This window comes from Camellia sinensis, chromosome 14 (assembly GCF_055761805.1).
Source record: "Camellia sinensis isolate YWXY chromosome 14, ASM5576180v1, whole genome shotgun sequence".
Lineage (NCBI taxonomy): Eukaryota > Viridiplantae > Streptophyta > Magnoliopsida > Ericales > Theaceae > Camellia > Camellia sinensis.
This window is the reverse complement of record NC_138974.1, coordinates 86,306,524-86,324,294: the sequence shown is the minus strand read 5'-3', so window position 1 is coordinate 86,324,294 and position 17,771 is coordinate 86,306,524. Positions and strand designations below refer to the sequence as shown.

Genomic DNA, 17,771 nt, shown 5'->3' with positions numbered 1-17,771 from the left:
GTACCATTTTTTGTTGTAAGTACATAAAAAAAAATTAAAAATCTATTATACAACATGGATCTACTGAGGAGCTAACGTAATTATTTGTAAAGAAATTATTATACAATAGTTTTATAGTAAGCAAAGATAACGTAATCAAATTATTGTTATACATGGGGAAAAAAAAACACAAAGGAAAAAGAGGATTTATTTTGATTTATTGTTAGATGTTTTTTGAAGATTTTGTAAATTACAAAATAAACACAAAGCGGTGTCTTTTTGTGGATGGTAGGAATAAAATTGTGGGTTTTTTTTTTAAAAAAAAAATAACGTGATAATCTAAGGTGGTAGAATTTTTATTGTAGGAATAAAAATTGTGTATTTTTTTATTAATTTATTTAATTGAGAGTGGGATTTATTTAATTGATTTAAGTTATAGATATTACTAAATTTTATGTGATAGACATCTGATTCAATAAATTGTGGGTGTTGGATATGCATGAGTAAATTGTAGGAATAAAAATTGTAGGCTTTTTTTTTTTTTAAATAACGTGATAATCTAAGATGGTAGAATTTTCATTTCAAAACATAATATTTCTGATTTTCAAACCAAGTATGTACATATATATTTTGGATTTTGTAAAACAAAATAAAACATGAAAGATTTAAGATTAAATTTTGATTGGAACACTCATAGTACCATCCACAGTAGCACCGTTATAAACCATTTCATACCATATCTCAAAGTAAGACATGTAAAAAAAAAAAAAAAAAAGGAACAATACTACAACCCAAAGAATTTATATGAACACAATTTAAATTACAATTTGCCAAAAATCGAATGTATATGAACACTATTTAAATTCCTAATGCAAATCAAACCCATACTTTTCTCAATAAATACAAAAATGTGTCTTTGTGCAAGTGTATTCAAGGTATTTCAATAATAAAAGTACACCATTAATGAGAAGAAATATTGAATCTGCAAAATTGGGCTTCAAAGTTGTTTGGGTTGAAATTCTCTTAAAACTTAAAAGATTTGTAGTTTCAAAATCTGCAACTTCAGCAGCCCGTGATTACTGATGCTGTTATGATCTTTATGAAGAAAAAGTCTGTTGTGTGGTCAATTACTACTCTGCTCACCATTTTCATAGAGATAATTAATAAGGTAGTAGATATGATTTGGGCTTTTCATGTGGGTATATTTTAATATAAATAAACAAAAATGACAAATAAATCTGCAGAATTGGGCTTGAAAGTTGTTTGTGTTGAAATTCTCTTAAAACTTAAAAGATATCCTCTGTAAAAATAAAATAAAATAAAAATTCAAATATAAGATATATGAATCCCACCGTATATAATATCTAATTTAACCCATTATATCGAAAATCAAACGGGCCTAAAAGAAAACACAAAAAATAAATGAGTTTAACTTTTTCACGACTCAGTTGTAAAACATTGATTTACGAAGAGCCAATTGAAAGGTTCCACATCAACATTTTATTGAATTTTATAAAAGTTTTACATCCATTACCATACACTCACCTTTATGTGATCACTCCTCTCTTCCTCTTTCACACATTCATCTCTATCGCTCCCGTTCTCTCTTTTCTAACTCCATCATCGAGGGCTACCGCCATTACCTTGGCGTATTTGGATAGCAAAATTAACTTTTAACTTATTTTACATCATATTATTTTTAATATTTTTTGCATATTTTCAAAATCTGCATTCGGTAACAAAAAGAAAAACAAAAACAAAAATAGAGACATCTTCAATGGAGGTGAAGGAGAGAGACATAGAATCGGAGAGAAGATTGGGTTATATATATATATATAAATTATTAGAGCAAAACAAAAAGGAAAACAAAAACAGAGACATGGAGATTACAATACCGAGACTTGCATTCGATGGCGGACTGCAGACTGCGGACTGCTGCCGTTCACTGCTGATGAAGGAAGTTGATGTAGTGGATTGTTAGAAGTAATGGTTTGAGGGACTGAAAGTGTTTGAGGATAGGAGAGATTTGTAATGGTTTGAGGGACTGAAAGTGTTTAAGGGTAAGAGAGATTTGTTTGAGGTAGGAGAGTAACAGATTTGTTTGGATAGGTTTTTTTTTTTTTTTTGTTGACAGCTTGATTTGTTTGACATGGGAGAGTGAAAGTAACAGATTTTTTTGGATAGGTTTTGTTTTTTTTTAACAGATTTGTTTGGATAGGTTTTGTTTTTTTTTTTTTTAACAGATTTGTTTGGATAGATTTTGTTTTTTTTTTTTGTTGACAGTTTTTTATGGATAGGAGTTGTGGATAGTTGGAGAGTGGGAAGGTGGAAGAGTAGAAGTTTTTATTGTTATGAAAGGCTTTGAGAGGGAAGGAAAAGAGTTATAAACTCAGAAGAGACTTGCCACGTATTTTTCAGATTTATGAGAATTTTAGAATGGCATTTTCAAGCCTTGTAAAACACAGCACTACATTCTATTATATATATAGTATAGATTAACAAGGGACTGCAAAGTCGAACCATAAAGGTACTTTGGCATGAAATATCCACATGCTAATAGTATAGATAGTACTTGAATCACTTCATACATTTCACACAGAACATGTAAAATGATTTCTTATTATACAATCTATTAAGCAAGCAACATTGACCAAATTACAGTACACAATCCCTCTCCAAACCCCTCATAAGGGGGTAGCACAGCGTACGACATTTAGCTCTTTCCTGGAGCAAATATCGCATCTGCGACAAAAAGTAAAGATGGAAAATAATGAATGTGAGTCCTGAAGCTTCACATCAGACCTCCAGCAATCACATAAGTTTTCACAGAAAACACTAAGATTACATATCAAAGTAAACTTGCATAGATTCTGGCCAATACAAAGTTACAAATATAGAAAGAAATTCATACCTCTCGAAGAAGCTCTGAAGGAAAACAGGTAGCTTCAAATGATGTTAAAGGAGGGGGTACATTATCTCTCTGATGAAAAATTGAAACAAAAACACCCCAATCCATTACAACAATATAAACTGCACAATGGAAATATAAAGGAATATATAGTGGAAAATCGAAGGAGATCCCAAAACAGCATGGACAATGAAATAATGCCACACTTCTGAATTTCTCAAATGCATGTCTAGTGTAAAAGGCATGAGACCGAAGAATTCCAAAAAAGAGCAAGCGAAGGCTGGGGGGCCATCTTAATTAATCATACTATTGTAAACTAATAAACTAAATTTAATTGTAATATTCTAAAACGCTGCTAAATGTGTTACATAATGATAAAACTACCATTGAAAGTCAAATTCTCATTTCCAGCCATTTAAAATGTTGACTTTCAAATCAATTAAGAACAAAGATCATATAGCAGTATCTACAATAACATATTTCCACAAATCCTACCTTGTAAAATCAATCACAATATAGTATAATTTAGCTAGTGTAATTGGTAATTTTAGCCTAGCCACCAATCCCACCCTTCCAAAAGAGAGAAGGAAAGAGAAAGAAAAACCAAAGGAAAAAAAGGTGAAAACCTTGTCATATTACATGAGATGACATTAGATAAAGCAAAGCTAAGTAGTAGTTTACTATTTCTAATTTCAGACAATGGAATCAACAAACATGATACATGATACATGATACTCTTTCCAACTCAAGACAATGTAATCAACATACAAAACACTCTATCAGACTCTAGACTTTTACAAACTAATAAGGTACCGAATTGGTGAAGTTCTAGATTATTCTTCATTGTATCACAGCACCACATGGTTCAACCTTCAATTAATATACACTTTGGTTAACAACAAACAAACAAACAAACTACAATACATTATGTCCACAATTCACATAGCATTTATCCTCAGGATGTGAAGAACATGCATACTTCCTCCCCATTGCATAATTTATATATGTATATATAAGCAAATACTTATGGCGCCAGATGATTTATTTAGTGTCCGAAGGACAAAAATCCTTAATTTTGTGCTTGTATTGCCATAGGAAAGAATCATACCTGTGTGTGCCCTCCTCAACAGTAAAATCCCCTACAAAGTGTAAATCAAACACAGATGGGAATCATTTGTTCCACCAAATAACTGACCCTACACACACAATTAGGCATGTATGTATGTAAATAAAAAGCAAGAGAATAAAGAATGAGCATCTTGTTTAACCAGTTTAGTTGTTGCAACCTCCACCATCTTGTTCAACAAATCCAATGTTCAATAGGGATACCTATATATAGAGAGTGACAGACAGGGAGACAGAGAGGAAAACATGTCAAGATATGAGTAGCCTACCAATAAGAGTATGCAAGACTTGTGTAGAACCCCAGATCATCAATATTTATCCTAAAAGTATCAAGGACTATGAGAAAAATTAATGCTAAATGCATCAACCTGGATTCTACAGAAAAAATTAATGTACAAAATCCATAGTATGATAAGGGTAATCCAAATCTGAGAGCATAAACCAAAGGAAAAAAAACATCCCTGAGAGCATAAACCAAAAAAGAGATATTACACATATGCTGGGATAAGATCTGTTCCACATTTGTTGTACTAGATCCGCAAAACCTAGATGTATATAGCATATTTTGATTGGCATATTATCTTATTATATATATATATATATATATATAATAAAGGAGAAGAGTTTTTGAAAATGTGTAATTTATCTTAGAGATACATTTTGATCCAATGGTTTAAATTGTCTCATCTAAACTTCAATGGTTGAGATGTTCCAATTTCCTGTCCAAATGCTCTTTGAGCATCAACGGTTGAGATCAATTACCATCAAGATCTAATGGTCCAAAATGTAAATTGAAGAAAATCTCTCTCTCTCTCTCTCTCTCTCCTCTCCGTCACAGGTACTTATCTCCTCTCTCACTTTGATTTCAATTTTTGAACTCTCTCTCTCTCTCTCTCTACCTGCATCAGAGCCCTCCCGTGCGACGACCACCGACCATCGTGACACCGATAACCACCGACTACCTCTCCTCTGTGTGTCATCCTCTCTCGACGACACCACCGACCACCTCATCTCCTCTCACCCTCCTCTTTCGTCTCTCTCCCCTTGCAAGGTAAACTAGAGCTTTTAACTTTTGCAATTCATGATGGTTTTGTGGATTTGGTTGTAAAGTTGCAATTCATGATATTTTTTTGCTTGAATCTGAATATTTTTGTGGGATTGTAAGTGTTTGGTTGGGTTGATTTTGAAATGAGAAATGAGTTTTCATTTTTTAAATAGATTTTGAATCTGGATATTTTCTTTTTTTTAAAGTTTTGAGTCTGAAATGGGTTTCACTTGATATATATACATGTATAGTCCAGTGTGTAAAATTGATGAAGGGTTGGAGATGTTTAAGACATAGCAGGGGTTGGATCTTGGTTGATTCCAAAACTAATCAATAACAGCATATAATAGTACACGTCATTGGGAGTATATTTAGGAGTATCCAACGTTACTCAATAAATACTTACCAGATCTAAGTTTGTAGAGATGTTCAAAGTAATTGGAGAAATGATTTGTTTAAGCTGTGTAATGCATTTGAATCCAAAGAATGTCAAATTAAAGGGAAAATTTCCAATAAGTCTTACTTTCCCATGAAATGACCATTAGGTCTTATTAACACTTGAATCAACTCTCTCAACATAGTGCTAATATGATTGAAGAGGAAATTCTATAGGGAAAATAAGATTTAACTAGTCAAAATTAAACTGTTTTGATGTATGTTTTTCTGTTCTTGATTATCAGGTTATCCTTTATGTTTACTTAACTTTCATTAGCTATTAATGGATGCAGTTATATTGAATTTATTGACAGTATATTCTGTGTCATTTAGGAAGTTCATGTATAGTCCAGTGTATAAATTGTTTTCTTCTCATTATTAATTTTTGAAATACACATAAATGTTGATTAGTGTCAATAAATTCAGATATTATAGTCCAGTTATGTTGTTTTCTTCTCATTTAGCAGGTTCATATATTCTGTGTCATTTAGCAGGTTCATGTATAGTCCAAGTTCATGAAACCCCATATTTCACCTCCTCTCATTTCATATATATATCTACTGGGTTATAATTTCTACTGGGTTTTGTTTGTTTTGATATTTTTGTGAAGTTTAAGGTGCCATTCATGGGTACTCTGTTTCATGAAATTAACTGTTCTGTTTCCATATCCCTATTATATAAAAAATGGGTATAGGTTTATATGTTGCATTTACTTTCCTAAGATTTGAATCGGAGAAAGAAAGAGAAACTTTTGTAGTGGAGAATAAACAAAAGATATTTGTTTGGTCCTCTCACTTTCTTTTTCTCTCTATATCTCTTTGAGGAACATGTATGTGTGTTTAGCTAATATTTGTTTGGGTTCAGGAATTTGCTTACATACATTAATTATAAGTTTGATTGAATTAGCTGGAAATTCTATTAGGTAGTTTCAATTATATTCTTAGCAATAAAATTTGATGTTATTTGCCACTTTAACAACAAATTTAGTACATCACTAAATTCATCTTTCTTGGGTTAATAAAAATCCCGGTGTTATAATTCCAAAGGGAATGGTTACCTTATGCATATGATTTTTTGCTCTTTTTTTTATATAATTTTTTTTTAAAAAAAAAATTCTATTAGTAGCCCTATGAGCTTTATATCTTAATAAATACTACTCAATAATCATTTTTGGCAGTTCAATTTCCCGTGAGATTGAATTGTGGAGGTGCTAATATGACCTTTTTCTTTTCTTGTCTTTTCTTTTTTTTCCCTCTCTTGTACGAACATTGCTTAAGATTGGCATAGTTATGCTTATGTTTCTTTTTAAAAGATATATTTATGAAAATGTCTATGTTACGGATGTGTTGTATAATCTTCGTAAGTGTGTTTGGATCGTGGATTTTGATAGGATTATGAAAAGATAGAGGAAAAGAATGAGTGAAATGTGAATGGAATATAAACTAAATTATTTCTCTATTTTTCTTTCCTTTTCCAAATCTCTATCTAAATTCATGATTCAAACATAGCGTTAGCATTAAAAGAAAGTAAGAATGCATTCTGTGGGGATATATTTTCTAAGTACCAACACGTGGCAAGGTGACGCCGATGTGTCAGCCGAGGTGCCACGTGTCTTGGTCATTATGCCGAGGTTATCTCCGAAGATATCGGAATCTGAGATAAACGGATAAGGGACAAGAGTTCTAGAATGAAGAGGAGACTTAGTCAAGATGAGGATAAAGCTCTTAGGGAGTTTATCTTTATCTCTTGAGGAGTCCAAAGTAAGTACTGAATTGGAGTCCATAAAAGTCAGGCTTCTAGTAGGACTAGGATTGAGTTAACTATAAAAGAGAGGCACCCCCGTGGGTCTAAGGTACACAATTTATGCTTTGAATAGTGAGTTTACCACTTGATTATCTTTGAGAGATATACTGACTTGATCGTCGGAGTGCCCCCGGGTGGAAGAACCATCGCCAGAGCCTTCTCTTTCTGTTACAGGTTAGCTGAAGCCATCTATTCTGCCGGTGCTCTCTAGCTGATTACTAAACAGGCAGTGTGATCAGAAAATCACTCACACAATTTGGCGCCGTCTGTGGAAAATTAGAAGAATAGATGGCCAGTAACGGACAGAAGGAAAAGATTGGGGACGACACTCCTGCTAGGAGTGGCAGACGTATCGACCTTGATATCGAAGGAGACAACCACAATGCAGAAACTCATGACCAAGGCCACGGAGAGAAAGGCGTCGACCAGGAGGGCGACACTTCAAAGAAGACAAACCAAAGCAAGTACTATAACGAAGATAACCTCCAGGTATGGAGGGATAGGTGCCTGCAGAGGGATGAAGAAGTAAAAGAATTGGTAAACAAGTTGGCAGACCTGCAGTCGGTCGTCAACTTCATGATGCAAAACAATGTCATGCAGCCACCGTACCCGCTGCAGGACACGCCGATTCCAGCAACTAATACCCAGAAAGGAGGAAGGAAAACAATCCCCGAAGCCCCTCAGCACACCAGGAGCGGAAGGCACTCTCACCGACCTTCCAAGGAAGTCGAATGAGAGGAGCTGAGACAAGAGGAGTCCCGAAGAACGTATCACACGAAGGACCAAAAGCCTAAAGAACATCGGCATGTTCGAGGGCAGGCGCTCTGCTTTGACACAACCCATGGAGAAAGATCAAAATGGGCCCACCACGAGGCCGAAAGTAGTGTACCGAAAAGATTAAAGTCCAAAGATAACCGAGCTCTAGGGAGAAGTAAAGAAGACTTGAGAGATTACCTCAAGAGGAAGCAACAGAATGCTGAAGCCGAGGTAACTTCCCCGGTTAAGCCAAGGACACCCTTCTCAGTGGAACTGGACAAATTTGAAGCACCTAAGAGATTCAGTATGCTGAGGTTCCAAATATACGATGGTAAGTCAGATCCCAACATTCATGTTGGACTATACCTGAATTCAATGGCATTATATAGTGGGAACAAGCCGTTGCTCTACAAAGTATTCCCATCATCCTTCGGGGAGATTGTATCAGATTGGTTCTATAAACTACCGAAGGGAAGCGTAAAGACTTGGGAAGGCCTGGCTGAAATGTTTGTGGCCAGGTTTGTGACGAACAAACTACAGCCCTTGAGGGTCGACGCATTGATGGCTTTAAAAATCACCAAGGATGAAGGCCTTAGGGCCTACGCAAAAAGGTACTACGAGGTGTTCAATCGAATACCCGAATGCAACCAAGAGGTGACGGTCTTTCAAGAACGGCCTAAAAGATGACTGCCCACTACGGAAGTCTTTGGCAAAGACATTACCAAAAAGCATGGAAGAACACATAGCGAGAATCGAGAAGTACACCAGAGCCGAGGAGGATACGTCGGGCAACAAAGAGACAAAGCAAGAGAAAGAAAACGGCTCGCCGAAGCGAAGCCGAGGTAACAATGGATCGATCAAACAAGAAACGGAATTGAGGGCTAAACAGGCAGTGACGAATGTGTTCCGAATCCCGGTCCACAAAGTCCTAGATCAAATACGAAACCAACCCTATTTCAGAGCACCGACAAGAGTACCAGGAGAATTTATGGGAAGAAACATCGGTAGGCGTTGTGCTTACCATAATGAAAAAGGGCACCCAACTCAGGGTTGCAGAGCCCTAAAAGTACACTTAGAAAACTTAGTGAGGCAAGGCCATCTGAGGGACCTTGTCGATGAGGCCAGGTTAAGGGAAGAACAGGCAAGATTGCCTCAAGCACCAGTAGCTCCGCCTCCCCGAGCACAGCAACCACAGGCATGAGGACCACCGGTGGTTAATGTAATTCACTCAAAGGTGAACGAAAATGACATACGAGGGGAGACCCAGAAGGTAAAACACCTACAGCACGTGAACCAGGTCGGACATAAAAGACCTCGTCCTGAAGAATGCCAGGGACCGACGATAGCCTTTACAAAAGCCGACCTAGAGATGGTCCAGCATCCACACAATGATGCCTTGGTAGTATCCCTCCAGTTTGTGGAGTGCCAAGTGAAATGCATCTTGATTGATCAAGGCAGCCCTTGCGACATCATGTATGTTAGATGTTACAAGGAGCTGGGCCTTCATCCTGATGACTTGAAGCAATCCAATGGCCTAATGGTTGGCTTTAATGGAACACCGACGTGGCCACTGGGTGCAACAAGCTTGGAAGTATAAGCCGGCACTAAGAAGATCAAGACAGAATTCATGGTGATTGACACGCCATCGCCATACAACATCATCTTGGGAAGGCCATGGTTGCATGCAATGGGGGCAGTTCTCTCAGCGTTGCATCAACTACTACGGTTCCCAACAGAGCGTGGGATTGAAGAAGTCAGAGGAGATCAACTGCAGGCAAAGAATTGCTCCATGGCAGCAATGAAATCCACCTGAAACATTCGAGAACCGGAGAAGGCAGAGATTGAAGACGAGGACATAAAGGTCCTAGAGGATGTCGGCAAGGAGCCAGCCGAGAAGAGTGAAGAAGCACTGAAGAAAGTCCTCGTCCAGGAGGATGATGAAGAACGCTTCTTTCTTGTCCGCTCGAGCTTAGCCGAAGAAGAAAAAAGAGAATTGAAAACTTTTCTGAGAGCAAACATAGAGGTGTTCGCTTGGACGCCTTATGAAATGCCTGGCATTGACCCCGAGGTCACATGCCACAAATTGAACGTTGACAGGACAGCCAAACCAGTAATACAACGAGCCAGAAGGCCGACGTTGATGCACGTCGAAGCAGTGGAAGAGGAAGTAGACAGAATTCTAGAGGCCAGGGCCATTCAGAGAAGTCAATTATCTGACATGGCTATCAAACACTGTGGTAGTAAAGAAAAAGAATGGTAAGTGGAGGGTCTGCGTAGATTTTACAAGCCTGAACAAAGTTTGTCCCAAAGATAGCTTTCCTCTACCCAAGATTGACCAGTTGGTAGATGCCACATCTGGACATGGAAGGATGAGCTTCCTGGATGCTTACAGGGGATATCACCAGATAACCATGTACCCCCCAGATGAGGAGAAGATAACGTTTATCACCCCGAAAGGGCTGTACTGTTACAAGGTAATGCCTTTTGGGTTGAAAAACGCAGGAGCAACTTACCAAAGGTTGGTAACCAAGATGTTCTAACACCTGATTGGCCAAACAGTAGAGGTCTACATCGATGACATGTTCGTGAAGACCAAGGAACCTAAGGGTCATCTTGCCGACCTAAAAGAGGTCTTTGATATACTCAAGACATACCGGCTCAGACTCAATGCATCGAAGTGCGCGTTTGGAGTTAGATCAGGTAAGTTTTTGGGGTACCTGGTAACAGGAAAGGGTATTGAGGCCAGCCCAGATCAAATCAAGGCCATTCTAGAGCTGAAAAGCCCGACGTCGGCAAAACAAGTTCAAATGCTTACCGGAAGGGCCGCGACCCTAAACAGGTTCATAAGCTGAAGCTCAGACAAATGTAAACCTTTCTTTAACCTGGTGAAGAAGGCCAAGGACTTCCTATGGACTGAGGAATGTGAGGCCGCTTTGGCCGACCTAAAGAAATATCTGACCACGGCTTCAGTCCTCTCAACACCTGAACCTGGGGAAGAACTGTTTTTGTATTTAGCAGTTTCAGAACATGCAGTAAGTGTAGTACTAATCCGAGAGGAAAAATGGGAGCAAAAGACTGTTTATTATGTAAGCAAAACCTTGGCCGATGCAGAAACAAGGTACCTACCACTAGAGAAATTAATGCTGGCCTTAGTAATGGCTTCACAGAAGCTGAACCATTACTTTCAAGCGCACAAGATTATAGTGCTAACAGAGCACCCACTGAAGTCCTTGTTACAACAAGGAGACTTAACTGGAAGAATAGCAAGATGGGCAGTGGCCTTGGGCTAGTATGACCTGGAGTTCAGGCCGAGAATAGCAATTAAGGGCCAAGTTTTGGCCGGCTTCATGGCTGAATTCACGATAGAATCCATCGAACATCGGACTCTGTTGAGCTAAGATAAACGATGTCCAAGCAAACAAGGAGAAGCCTAGCCAAAGGCAAAAGAACAAAGAAAGGAAAAACTCAGACCCTGCAGCATTTACATCAGTGACTCCTTTCGCCTGTTTGTCGATGGGAGCTCAAACTGGCAAGGAGCAGGGGCAGGAGTAGTGTTAATATCTCCTGATAGGGAGATATTAGAACAATCCATTCGATTAGGATTCAAGGCCTCGAACAATGAGGCAGAATACGAAGCATTGATTGCAGGACTAAAACTGGCAGTGGCAACAGAAGCAGATGAGGTAATAATTTTTTGTGATTCACAACTTATAGTGAATCAAACAACAGGAGAGTTTGCAACCCGAGATGAGAGAATGTCGGCATATGCAAAGGAAGTCATTAGGCTGGCAGCCTTGTTTCGCAACTGTCGACTTCTTCAAGTTAACCGAGATGATAACAGTCATGCCGACGCATTGGCCAACTTGGCAAGTTCAATACAAACTGGAAAAACAAGGACAATAATGATTGACTATTTGTCAGGCCCGAGCATAGAACCACCGATCACAGAACAAGAAGCAATGTGTGTGGACTTGGGACCAAGCTGAAGGGATGCAATTGTTGCATTCCTAAAAGAGGGAAAGCTGGCAGAAGACCATAAGGAAGCACACAAGGTCAGATTGAAGTCGGCAAGATTTAATCTGACAGCGGACGGACATCTCTACAGAAGGTCCTTCACTAGACCCCTTTTAAGATGCGTACACCCTTTGCAGGTTGAAGATTTTCTATATGAAATTCATGAAGGGATTTGTGGAAGCCACGCTGGGGGCAGATCACTAGCTCACAGGGCCATTACCCAGGGATATTGGTGGCCCTACATGCAAAAAGATGCAGAAGCCTACGTGAAGAAGTGCGAACAATGCCAAAGGTTCACACCTTTGATACACCAGCCAGCTGCTGACCTAAACCCTGTATCCAGTCCATGGCCATTTGCCTAATGGGGCATTTATCTCGTTGGGCAGTTGCCCCAAGCAACTGGGCAAAGGAAGTATTGGCTGGTAGCAACAAATTACTTCACGAAGTGGATAGAAGCAGAACCTCTTGCTAAGATCCGAGATGTGGATATCAAGAACTTCATATGGAGAAACATCATCACCAGATTTGGCATTCCAAGAGCAATAGTTGCCGACAACGGAACGCAGTTTGACAGCAAACTCATCAAGAACTTCTGTGCGAAATTCAAGATAAAGAATTACTTTTCAACACCAAGTTTTTCCCAAAGCAATGGGCAAGCAGAAGCATCCAACAAAGTAATTTTGGATGGGATAAAGAAGAGGCTGCAGGCAGCAAAAGGAAAGTGGGTAGACGAGTTGCCCAATGCACTCTAGACATATCGGACTACGCTGAAAAGATCAACAGGGGAAACCCCATTTGCCATGGCTTACGGCACAGAAGCACTCATCCTACTGGAGATCGGCATCCCAGGGATCAGAACCCAGGGAGTAGAGAATGGGACTAATGATATACTTCTAGCCCGAGATCTGGATCTCTTAGAAGAAAGAAGGGAGAAAGCTACAATTCAGCTCGCAGCATACCAGTAGCAGCTTGCTAGAACTTACAATAAGAAGGTCAATCCAAGGGATTTTCAGGTCGGCGACCTAGTCCTAAGAAAAGTTATTGGCAACAAGAAGGATCCCAGAGAGGGCAAGCTTGGCCCAAACTGGGAAGGACCCAACAGAATTACTTCGGTATTGGGCAATGGAGCATACCGGCTTGAAGATAATGAGGGCAAAGCATTGCCAAGACCCTAGAACACTTGTAATTTGAAATTTTTCTATCATTAGATGTTCCTTGTTATTTTTTGCCGACGTCATCAATAAAATCTTAACAGAATTCTCCAAGACTTGTGAATTGATAAAAGATGCATAATGTTGTTTCTGAATAATGAGAACCCAAGTGGAACTTAGATTCACATTGGGGGCAGAGAGAAAACAAAAATGTTTAACGCTTGTTGAAATTTGTAACAATTTACAAGTTGAAGTTAAGCCGAGATTATTGTTTATCTTCACTTGTTGAAATTTGTAACAATTTACAAGTTGAAGTTAAGCCGAGATTATTGTTTATCTTCATTTGTTGAAATTTGTAGCAATTTACAAGTTGAAGTTAAGCCGAGATTATTGTTTATCTTCACTTGTTGAAATTTGTAGCAATTTACAAGTTGAAGTTAAGCCGAGAATATTGTTTATCTTCACTTGTTGAAATTTGTAGCAATTTACAAGTTGAAGTTAAGCCGAGAATATTGTTTATCTTCACTTGTTGAAATTTGTAGCAATTTACAAGTTGAAGTTAAACCGAAGTAATGCTTAACGCTTGTTGAAATTTGTAGCAATTTACAAGTTGAAGCTAAACCAAAATCATTGTTTGGCACTTGTTATGACTTAAGAAAAGTTTACAAAATTGAAATTAAAACAGTATATGTTAATCCTTATTAAAATTTGTAAGCAATTTACAGGACAAATACTTGCCAAGGTAAATCGTCAGATGGCATAACCGAGGTGTGTCACCCCGAGAAGATTACACAAAGAAGGAAGAGTACATAAGACATGCAAAATATTATAAGTATAGAATCATGCAAGAGCAGTTAGAAGAAGACAAAGATACAAGCATTTAGAAAAAGAAAACTGAGTTAGCATTCACAAAAAGGCACATCAGCCATATGCAAAAGTTACATCGTCTAAAGAAACAAAAAAGTACAAGCGTACAAAAGACAAGAAAAGAAAAGACAAGACATCAAAACTAAGATTCCGCAACATCGGCAGCAGGCTGGGTTTGGACGTCAGAGGACTGCTGAGAATATACCTCAGCCGCCTTCTTCGCCGTGATCTCGGCATCAAATTGGGCAAGGGTCTCATCAATACTCTTATCAGTAAGAAGTGAATCTGATGATACCTTTGGAGGAATCACTTCCTTGGGAACCTCCTCAACCTCCTCGTCTTGAGTTAAGTCTAGGACTTGCTCATTTTGAGGAGGGGACTTGGACGCAGTAGCCTCCCTTGCTTTTCTCACAAAGGCATCATCCTCTTCCTCATCTTCAGATTCTGAATCTTCATCGGACTGAGCTGGTGGAGGAGGTGGAGGGAATGGAAGAGGAATATCATCGGCATTCCTCAGAGGCGAATCATCAGAGACATTGAATTTTTCAGAAGAGACATCCAACTAAGGGTGAAACCCTTGTTGCATGCCTGCTTCACTTGAAGTTCATAAGCCTCAGTAACGTCGGCCATGCCTTGAGTGTACGCCTTTTCATCAGCTTCTTTGATTTCAGCGTCCTTGGTGGCCAGGGCCTCCTGAAGCTCTTTTTCGACCTGGGCCATTTTCTCCTGGGCCTCCTTTCTCTAGGACTCAGCAACTTTCCTTATGGCCTCGGCAGAATCGGCCTTCTCTTCGACCTCAGTCTGGGCTTTGATTGCAGCCTCAGCTTGGTCCTCCAGTTTTTTCATCTTTGATTGAAGACCTTTGTTGGTCTTTTGGTGGGAAGAGAACTCCCTCTTCATCTCAACAAGCCTCTCCCGATTCTCAAAAGACTGCATTAAGAAAGAGTGGGCATGCTGGATGGCCTAAAAGAAAACAGAGGTATTAGAGAATATTCAAAGTACGAAATAAAGAGAAAAAAAGAAGAAAATTACCAAATAGAAGACATCTACCTGAACGGAGTGCTGAAGCATTAGAGCGTAATTTTCATACTCACTGTACTGGGCGTTTCGCTCCAAATCGCCTGGTAACAGCAAAGCAATACTGAGCGCAACGCCGACATTAATATCTTCGGCACTGTCATTTGCCATAATAGGCTTGTCTTCCAGAGTAATTGAGGGGGCCCAGAGGGCATCAGGTTTTTTTGATCCCGAGGTTGTTGCAGAAGAAGACCTCGGCTTTTTTGGTTTTTGGGATTCTGATGGTTGAGACTCAGAGTGCCTCTTCCCAGCAGAAGGCTGAGATTTATCACTCTTGGCCAACTTTGAGATAGGCAAGGTGTCTTCAGATTCAACCTGAGCTATCTTAGCCTTTGGTTGTGCCTTCTTTATTCTTTTCGGCTTCGGAGGAGGTTGGGTTTGTGCTGGTTGATCGTCAACAGATGATGGAATGTTGGCCAGATGATCTTTTGTAACTGGTTTTGGGCGACCCATCTCGGCAGTAAGGACAAGTCGTCGCCGACATTTTCGTTCTGATATTGGGACCAGGTATGCAGCCGAAGTTGATGGCTGATCAGCTGGATCGGATGTTGATCCTTGATCTGTTCGTGATGTGGATGCAGTCAATGGAGTTCCAGCAGAGGGTAGAGAAAGGCTTTTTTTCTTCCTTTTGGGAACGTCGGGCAAAGTTGACTTATATGTTGGAATAAAATTGAGAAGTACAGGTGCCTTCCTTTTATGGACTGGCAAGTCCAGAAGTTTCTTCAAATCCTTGCTGGGAACAAAGGATTGGCGAAAATTTTTCGGTGGCTTACGAACAGCTGCAAGAAGAACAGACGTCGGAAACAGACAAAGTATTTAAGGCTTTGAAAGAAAACAGGTAAAGCTGAATACTGGGCTCTTACCCTTGCCCTCTAAAATTGATCGAGGAAGAGGGTAGAGATGGATGTCCTCGTTTGGAGCAAACTCCCAATTTCCCGAGGTAATGAAATAGTCATCTCCAGCCCCCTTGTTGGAGTCTGGGAGGTCGGCTATGATTTTGAATTCTGTAGACCTCGGCTTAAGGTAATAAATGTAGCCTTTTTCTTTCAAATTAAAGGCACACATAGTATAGCAGTACTGGATATCGGTTAGGGTGATCCTAGCATTTTCTTGTTTAGCTAAGGCTATGATGCCATTGATCACTCGATAGGAATTGATTGCCAGTTGCATGGGGTTCAACTTATAATAGTAAAGAATCTCACGAAAAAGGATGTTGAGTGGGAGCCGGAGTCCGCACTCAGTGAAAGCTACAATGGGAATGGGCATCGAATCATCTGTCGGCATGATGGAGTCGTTATCTCCAGCCAGCCTCAGATGGACATCGGCAGGGATAGAGAACTCTTGCCTAAAGTACTCAAGTTTGGTCGGGGTATCTACCCTATGTCTCCACATACCCATGATATCGGCCTGAATTAGAGGGGTTGGATTTCAGAGAAAAAGTGTTTTGAGAGGGTTAATAAGACCTCGGCAAGAATCTAGGTAAAGTACTAGTTTCAGTTTTTTCCTAAATTCTGGGTTCTGCACAACAAATCCCAAACCTAGATCTATGAAAGTAAGGGTTGAAGGCATGGATCTGGAAGAAAGAAAGGCAAAGACGTGCTTTAGAATCAAGAACAAGGATGGGCTATCAAGAGAATAAAGAATACGAGAAATAAAGGGTCAAGGACAGTAACAAGAGTGTAAGAAAGTAGTGAATAGTATGTATTCAAGATATGGGCAAGATCAAAACCATTTGAATAAATATGTTCAGATATGTGATTCGCAAGATTTGAAACAATAATAGTAACAAGTAATGAAGAATATCAACAGAATTGAAAACGAAAGGAACAGTAGCTTACCAGAAGAAGTAAGGCCGGAATAAGGTTCGCTGAAATCAGACGATGGTTATAGGAGTAACAGAGTAGCGAAAGCTTCACCAGAAAGGCGAATGAAGACAATTGCAGAACTTGGGACTGGAACAATGGCGTATTCAAGAGCTAGAGAGAGAAAAAGCGAAGAGAAATCGAGTGCAAAAGTGAAAAAATGAAGAAAGGGGGAAAGGTTTTGTCAAAAATTTGAAATGGCGGCAAAACGGAGCATTAAATGCGCCTGGAACAATGCATACATCAGACGGCGCCCACAGACGCAAGACGGCTTGCAAGCGCGTCGTGGGCACGGTCCAATGAAGTGGAGACGCGTGAATGAAACGGTTGAGTAAATGATACGTGACAGCTCACACACGTGAAAGAGTTCACTGGAATTCTTGTTCTCTGAAGAAAACATGCCGGCCTGAAATGAATGATCTCGGCTGAGGAGTTCTTGAGTCGATGTACAGGAGGAAGTACCGATATAGGTTCCATCACCTCAAAATGCCGAGGTAATAGAATGTAGGGGGCAGTTGTGGGGATATATTTTCTAAGTACCAACACGTGGCAAGGTGACGCCGATGTGTCAACCGAGGTGCCACGTGTCCTGGTCATTATGCCGAGGTTATCTCCGAAGATATCGGAATCCGAGATAAACGGATAAGGGACAAGAGTCCTAGAATGAAGAGGAGACTTAGTCAAGATGAGGATAAAGCTCTTAGGGAGTTTATTTTTATCTCTTGAGGAGTCCAAAGTAAGTACTGAAT

At 39.3% G+C, this 17,771-nt stretch overlaps 1 long non-coding RNA gene across 3 annotated transcripts in view; it reads right to left on the bottom strand.

Annotated features, from left to right (window-relative positions):
* Positions 1-2,510: 2,510 nt before the first annotated feature.
* Positions 2,511-17,771, bottom strand: part of LOC114287733 (uncharacterized) — a 29,226-nt gene continuing 13,965 nt past the window's right edge. For 2 of the 3 annotated variants that reach the window (XR_014350420.1, XR_014350422.1), the window contains exons 5-8: positions 4,174-4,216; positions 3,996-4,083; positions 2,891-2,959; positions 2,511-2,721 (exon numbers count right to left, since the gene is read on the bottom strand). This is a non-coding gene — a long non-coding RNA (uncharacterized LOC114287733). Of the gene's footprint in view, positions 2,722-2,890; positions 2,960-3,995; positions 4,084-4,155; positions 4,217-17,771 lie in introns of all 3 variants that reach the window. The other variant, XR_014350421.1, reaches the window with a different exon arrangement.